We start from the raw sequence: 7,140 nt of genomic DNA on the forward strand, positions 1-7,140 counted from the left end.
GCCGCTAACATCTCCAAAATCGAGTAGAAATTTTCGTCGTTTCATTACGCTTCCATTGCTGAATCGTTTAGTGCTCTGTAAAAGAGTCTAGCTTTCCACAGAATGACCAGTGCATTTGTTTTCTGTGGATTGTCTTCTGCTACATGTCCGTCTCCCGCCTTTATCAATTATCGACCTGTACTTTTAATTATTCGCTAAAAACCCGCTCGTTCCATTGAAAAGGTGCTAGATTTGTGCTGTGGCCGCTTGTAGTGCTGGTAGGTACGTGTCCCTAAAAGCTGGCTATGAAACCAGAAATAAGTTTTAGTGCTCTGAGGCTGCTGCACATCCTTTCTAGATTTCAATGTCAACCACAGCAACTGATTGAATCTATCCTTTCCTTGGCTTCCTAGCTGTTGGCTTTTTGCGACCGTGAAATAGAAGATTTGAGTCCCTCGGTTTTATTCCCTTCTTGTGCATGCATATATATATATATATATATATATATATATATATATATATATATATATATATATATATATTTATATAAACGAGAAGAAAGGGGTTAACCGAGGGGCCCGATTTTTATTAGTCATATCATCAGAAGCCAACAAATACTGACACCAAGGACAACATTGGGGAAATCAGCTGTGCTTAATAAACGAAGTAAAGAAGCGATACACTCATAAACATTAAAGTGGATGAAAAAACAACTTGCCGCAGGTGGGAACCGAACCCACAACCTTCGCATTTCGCGTGCGACGCTCTACCAATTGAGCTACCGCGGCGCTGTTTCCCCATCCACTTTTCTTGGATATTTATGTGTCCTAGTAGAACCCTGGGAGTGTTAGCCAGCGCCACCACTCAAAGACCTTGGCGGCGGACGTGGAACGTCCTTTTTGCAGCGGGCGTCACGAGAACCTGATCTGTTTGGGTGAACGCAACTGGGAAATGCTAAGGTTGTGGGTTCGGCTCCCACCTGCGGCAAGTTGTTTTTTCATCCACTCTAATTTTCATATCGTTTCTTTACTTCATTTATTAAGCACAACTGATTTCCCCTATGATGTCAGTGTTTGTCGGCTTCTTATGATATGACTATATACATATATATATATATATATATATATATATATATATATATATATATATATATATATATATATATATTGAATTATGGGTTTTTACGTGCCAAAACCACTTTCTGATAATGAGACATGCCGTAGTGGAGGACTCCAGAACTTTCGATCACCTGGGGTTCTTTAACGTGCACCTGAGTCCAAGTACACGGGTATTTTCGCATTTCGCCCTCATCGAAATGCGGCCGCTGTGGCCGGGATTCGATCCCGCGACCTCGTGCTCGGCAGCCCAACACCATAGCCACTGAGCAACCACGGCGGGTGATATATATATATATATATATATATATATATATATATATATATATATATATATATGTCGAAGAAGAACAAAGAATTGCGAACGTCATGGGATTTGTTTGTACTGATGTTTCTGCCGGAGGACCGGCCTTCGTCGGAGTGAAGGCCGCTCCTCCGGCCTATATCTCTGACAAAAAAGGTTGTTGTATTTCCATTGTTCATCTATTGTACTATCATTGATTCAATGGAAACTCCACAAACTTAAGACATTCGTTGAGCCAGCACAATGGTAGTTTACACCAATTTTTTTTATTGATAACCACACAATAATTTTTATTGATGAAATAATGCTGACTTTGATTGGGAAACGCCAACAGCTGGACCAAGTTAAACAGGCGACATATAATTTACACGAAAAAGACACTAAAATTCTTTTGCTTAGGCTACAATACGAAATGGCGTAATTAAGCTGACAAGAGCTTGAATCAATGATTTAAAAAAAATTGCGCACCCAGTTGTACGTTCAACTGCAGAATAAAAGCCACTGCAAAATAATGTACTTTTTCAGTATTGACCCGCTGCAGCCCCAAATCCCCTATCTCCGGAGTGCTTCATCTTATTTTATTGTTGTCAATATTGCAATGTGCGCTATAACTCCAATGGAAGACCTGGAAAAGAGTCAGTGCAGGTGTTGCAGTGTAAAGCGTCAACATTGTACTACCAAGGAGAGAAGAGGTTCATCCCACTCTGCAAAGTAAAAGGTGTTTTTTAAACTCCACCAAATTTTTAAATTGCAAATATAAATCACGTTAATGTTATGTTTAACGTACGAGTGTACAGATTGGCGGCGTCTACATATAGACCAATTGCCGCACTTACGTGCTTAATTAGCGAAGTTGCGGTAATTAACTTTCTAATTATCAACAATAGGTGGCTATAGTAAATGAGTGCTTTGATGCCCGTGCTCGACACTACCTATACCCATGATCGATTTTTAATAGAGGATTTTATGTGGGAGCTTTGCGAACAATTAGTTCCCCTTGGCAGGCTCCTTGAAACCGAAACTGGTTGGAAAAAGAGCATGTGTGTCGTCGACGTAGCATCATGCCGTCCTCAATGCATGCAGAAGCATCCAGAATACTGGCACGTAACCAGTTATACCACTTTTGTTTTGAGCCTATCTGTACGTCGATGTACGGATCCAACTGGTGCTTACCAAATGTCTATTACGTGGCATTGCAAGCTACCACACCAATACACAGCCTGCGGAGAGGCGACTCCGCGTAAATTTACACTAATACATTACGGCAAGATATGCAATAAATTGCAGTGTAAGCGCATTCACACCGCCGTTTGTCAGAGGTCATGCCACCAACTACAATGATCATGATGATGATGACATTTTACGCACCTGAACTTTTGAAACAGGGCGGAGACAAATAGTCACCTAGTATTCTTGATTTATTCAGGTTTTATATCCATAAATTGCGGCCGATAGCCAACTCATGGAGACTCATGTTCGCACCAGCAAGTGCGACCTGCCCGTCGCCACAACAAAATATTTGTCGATTGATGCCGTTCACCTCTTCTCGCACCATCATTTCTGCTTAAAATAACCTTCAGGGAATTGGTTAAGGAGCTTAGCTATGCTACTCCATTCCCGCGACAGAAAATCGAGCACTCAGTGAATAAGCCACATCAGTGGTAAATTGCGACCATTTGCGGCCACTCGCTTCGTGACCAACTTGACCGAGTTGTGGCTTTCGAGATTAGAACAACGTGCCGTCACTGAGGATATCTGGAAGGCTATGCCTCAGCATAGCCGCCGATATTAAAGCATTGTGTCAACGCAGGCAATTGTCATTTGCTCAAAGACGTACTTTATTATATTGCACTTTGTGTATAGCTGACAGCTTTGAAAAAAAACATTAGAGGAATTTTTACCGCATGAAAGTGATAGAAAGTGCTTCACCAAATCTAGCGAAATTTAACAAAAGTTAACAAACAACATTGGTGCTCATTTCTTTGGCGTGTTTGGTTGTCTGGCACTTGGTTTTGTCGCCATTTTGCTTTTTTTCATGGTATCCGTGTGCGCGTTATGTGTGTCGTGAGCTGTAAGCATGTGTGTGCATTGTCATCTGCTGTTGCGCGACAAGAGACATTTTTGCCAAGAGCGTAGGAGTTGAAAAGCTGAACGTATTTATACCCTTCCGTCCATTTGGTGACGCGGAGGTATGCCACCGTCTGGGCTGCGTAGTAGCGTGCATGAAGAATGGAGCGCCGGATGACCCGACGGTAGCAAGTTTCTCGTATTGTGTGCATAACTCATCGGCAACGTTCTGACTGGTGTTGTGAAAGTACCGGGACACTTCTATCGTTGCTGGGTGTACGTCGGGCAGACTTGCGCCTGCGGCGCTCAAGCTGAGTCGGTCAGAACAACTCTGAGCTGAATGTCTGATTCACGCGTAGTGCACAGCGCCGGTGTAGAAACATTTTGTGCCGGGACGGTCCGGGGTGCATGTGTAGCGTGTTGCATGCACAATCGGTCGATCGAGCGCCAAGATGGGGTCATGTAGTCTGTTTAAGCTGTGTATTTAGCAGCCTGGCCTATTCGTCTGTACTGCATGGCAGGCAAGTTTATCGCGATCGAACGACTCAAGAAGTGAAATGCACGAAACCACTTAAAACGAGGCCGCCTGTTCCTGTGTTCTTACGCGTCACCCTTTGCGGTAGGTTACTGTTACCCTGCTCTCCTGGAGGCCGCGGGGCAACTCTAGCCGCGGCAGCCGGATTTCTATGGGCCCAAAAACGTTCGTGCTTGGATATGGGTGCTTGTTAAAGATCGGGGTCGTGGTCAAATTTAATTTAGTCATACAGTGCGGCGTGCCCTGTAATGAAATCGTGGCTTTGGTTAGTAAAGTCACAGAATTTGAATGTTTAACTTGATGCTTAACCCTGTTTTAAGTGTTACCGTTGCAGCAGGGCCCATGCCATGCCGTTTATATGAACATCGAATGGGCGGACCGTTTTTTGTTGTATGGTCATAAAATAATAATGCAGAAATTTCGTGACCGATGTCGTGTCATATCTTACAAATGGGGATCATCCTATAAAACAGGCTAGTTGATCGTTCGCGAATCGAATGCCAACGTATAGTAAACAAAGTTGAAAAAAAAATTCCCAAAGTGCATGTGATCGACGCCACCAGTTTCTCTCCCAGCCCTGGATATCTTTTTCATGTTCCAAAAGTATTCTACGAAATAATTTGCGCACTCTGGATATTATAAAGAACAAGGTTTTAATCAGAAATCTGTGGTGTATCACAGAAAAGGATACGTTAATCCGGTGTTACTGTAAATATATTCCTTCGCGCAAAACAAAAGGGTTGCGAAAGCATGCAAGCCTCTGAATAAGACAGAGAAAAGATGCAACCTTTGCACCAAATCTGGGTTATATTTCACTCCGGAGGACTGACCAAGATTCCTACTTTGATGTTCTCCACACAGAAAAGTTCCTTGTAATAAATATGTCATAATATCAGGCACTTTCTTTTGAAGCTTTCTCTTTAATGCACTGCGAAAAACTGTTGGTAAAAGAATTCGGCTCTTGCTATTTCAATGTACTTAAATATAAGCAGTGAAAAAGAAGAATATTCAATTGATTCATTCAGTCACTCAAAAACATTGCTAATAGTTTAGTAACACAGAAAGGTTTGGTTACATAAGCATCAAGCGCTTATGTGCGTTTTTTATTCCTTGATTGCATTTCATGGTGTGGCTGATATCTAATACTGCATTTATAAAATACTTTAAATCGTGGCATCCACAGCATCTGAAAAAGAGGGCAGGACACATTGTGTCTGATGCTGGTGCAAACTTGCATGACACATACACAGCAGGCAACATTCTTACACCATCTAGTTGATGCTTTCTGTGAATGTAAAAAACAATGTTTAAGACCCTTCCCTGCATGTGCGAATCTACTTTGCCACATTGAATTAAGAGGTGTAACATAACACGAACTAGTGGAACATGCCCTTCCACATAAAAAGCTCCTGTGTATGTGCCCTGTAATATTTATGGGATTGCAGATGTCGAGGCCCTCGGGCGGTTTTTGTAAGGAACTCCATGACTCGGCAAAAAAAAAAAAACTTACTGCAGCAGTGTTGTACTTGTTAGTCTTCAATCCGTACTAGAATTTATGAGGAATATTGAATACTGGAGCATCTTTAAAACAAGCTAGAATGTGTTGATCGTACCAATATTTCCCTGCCTTTTGCTGTTTGAAAAAAAAATACCCGTTATATTTTTTTTTAAATTTTGTGAATACGCATGCCTATTCTAAAATTCAAGACTATCTGTGCAGCATGTATGAAGACCTGCAACACTTTAACAGAAGGCTTCTCGGCTTCACTCAGCTGTCGCAAAGTGTCATTCACCCGAATCATATTAAATGCCTGGCTCACCAAATTACGCATCAGTGGCTGATGCACAAAAAGAACCGAAGGGTCGCACAATTCCTTATTAAGTGTGAGATATTTCGTTGCATCACGAATTACCATTAGCTTCTTTTCCGCTGAAATGCTTGAAGTACTTATATACTTTTGAGTGGTTGTATTGCATTCTCATTATACAGAAGCTGGCAAGAGGGTGAAGAGGCTACGAAAAATTGTCAACAACGTTGAGAGCAAGCCAGGAGAACCAGTAATTGCTTGCACAGAGGTATGCTTATTTTGTGCTGCCAATTCTCCCTTCTTTATTTATTTTCTTTTTTGACAATATAGTGCATATGAAGTTCACCCGCCGTGGTTGCTCAGTGGCTATGGTGTTGGGCTGCTGAGCACGAGGTCGCGGGATCGAATCCCGGCCACGGCGTCGGCGTTTCGATGGGGGCAAAAACACCCATGTACTTAGATTTAGGTGCATTAAAGAACCCCAGGTGGTCGAAATTTCCGGAGCCCTCCACTACGGCGTGCCTCATAATCAGAAAGTGGTTTTGGCACGTAAAACTCCATAATTTTTTGAAGTGATTCCGTGATCAAAGCAAGGTTAAATCAGCGTTTTCCCAAATTGCTGGCCCCTGGAATCACATCACATGGTGAAAGGGATCTGTGTAGTTTACTTTGTGTAGATCTGTGTATATTTGCAGTTAATCTTGCGATGTGTGACTATGACTAAAATTGATATCTGGCTGGCATGATGGCATGTAGCAAGCCGTTGCAGGAAAGTTGTTGGTACTGTATGCTATTTAGCAATAATTAAGAATGATTGTATACGAGATCACATCACGCTCACTGACAACAGCTTGTGTATCTGTGGGCAACCAGCCGGCAACTGACAAGTCCACCTCTAAATAATGTATATTTGTTTCCACACGTGCACATGTGCTGCAGTGTCAGTAACTGCAAATACCTGTCAAAGTAATGCCTCTGCAATGCAAACCATGCAATGTTAATGCGAGACACTTATTTTTCTTCTGATGTCATTTATGGCGAGTGCATTGGAGGATAAATTCTTCACCTTTATGCTCTGTGTGATCAAAAGTGGGCTTCTAAAGTATTACTAAATTTTCTGTGTACAGGTTGCAATTCGCGGCAGCACGCTGACAAGAGCATCCTCGATCAGCTAAGCCAAGCCTGTGACAGTAGCAGTGGCAGTGGAAAATTTGTCAGGGCACTTTTGCACCACGTCTTTACTGATGATGAGCTAAACGGAAAGTCGCCCTTTGGGGGCAAGAGCTGTCTTCGGGGTGAGACGGTTCAGGAGGAGGCCCTCAACACCGTACA

At 42.4% G+C, this 7,140-nt stretch overlaps 1 non-coding gene across 1 annotated transcript; it reads right to left on the minus strand.

The window, feature by feature from the left end:
- Positions 1-694: 694 nt before the first annotated feature.
- Positions 695-767, minus strand: TRNAS-CGA (transfer RNA serine (anticodon CGA)). Its single transcript has one exon. It is a non-coding gene; the product is annotated as a tRNA-Ser (tRNA).
- Positions 768-7,140: the final 6,373 nt, after the last annotated feature.

This window comes from Dermacentor variabilis, unplaced genomic scaffold (assembly GCF_050947875.1).
Source record: "Dermacentor variabilis isolate Ectoservices unplaced genomic scaffold, ASM5094787v1 scaffold_12, whole genome shotgun sequence".
NCBI classification, from domain to species: Eukaryota; Metazoa; Arthropoda; class Arachnida; order Ixodida; family Ixodidae; genus Dermacentor; species Dermacentor variabilis.